Raw genomic sequence first — 717 nt, 5'->3', positions numbered from 1 at the left:
TGCTGTCGCCATCAGATCTAGAAGTCTGCGGAGAGTTTTTCCTTTGTTCACTCGACTTTCCGCAAGGAATTTCATTTTTATCTAATCAAATAAAAATGGTCATATCTGAGTGATGGATACGTAATCCTATTTTATTATTCAAAATTGGATAATTACAGATTATCCATGAATTTACGATATTGCACTGGATTACATGTCTGTGAATTCTTGTGAAATATTTTTTAAATTCGGTTTGATGCGCCATTAGAGTCATTTTGCATTTTATACGAGGCGATTATGATTTCTAATTATAACTCACATACGTCTGATATATATCACTAGCGAACAGGATGATTGCAAAGACATAAATAGATATTATAATGGGAGTCAGTACTCTATATCTCTTACTTATGACGACAGTAAATCATGACTGTTTTTTCACTACATATTCACTACTGTTATACATTTCCTGTCCCCAAGCTTTGACCGCAAAATAGCTTTTTTTTATCCCTTTTTTATTTATAGCTTTTCATCATTATGCAGGCTCATTTAACAGGCTCATTCAGATATCTATCACTAGTATCATATTTATGTGCACATGCATCACATTAACATAATTGCAGTGACATGCATGGCAACGTCGTTTACAGAGTCATCACAAAACATTTAAAGCCAAAATTATTCATAGCGTATATCTACGAGTATTTAGCGGGTGGAAATTAACATTGTGGTGATTTG

Source organism: Penaeus monodon, chromosome 29, assembly GCF_015228065.2.
Source record: "Penaeus monodon isolate SGIC_2016 chromosome 29, NSTDA_Pmon_1, whole genome shotgun sequence".
Taxonomy (NCBI): Eukaryota; Metazoa; Arthropoda; class Malacostraca; order Decapoda; family Penaeidae; genus Penaeus; species Penaeus monodon.
Note: the sequence above shows the minus strand (reverse complement) of the source record.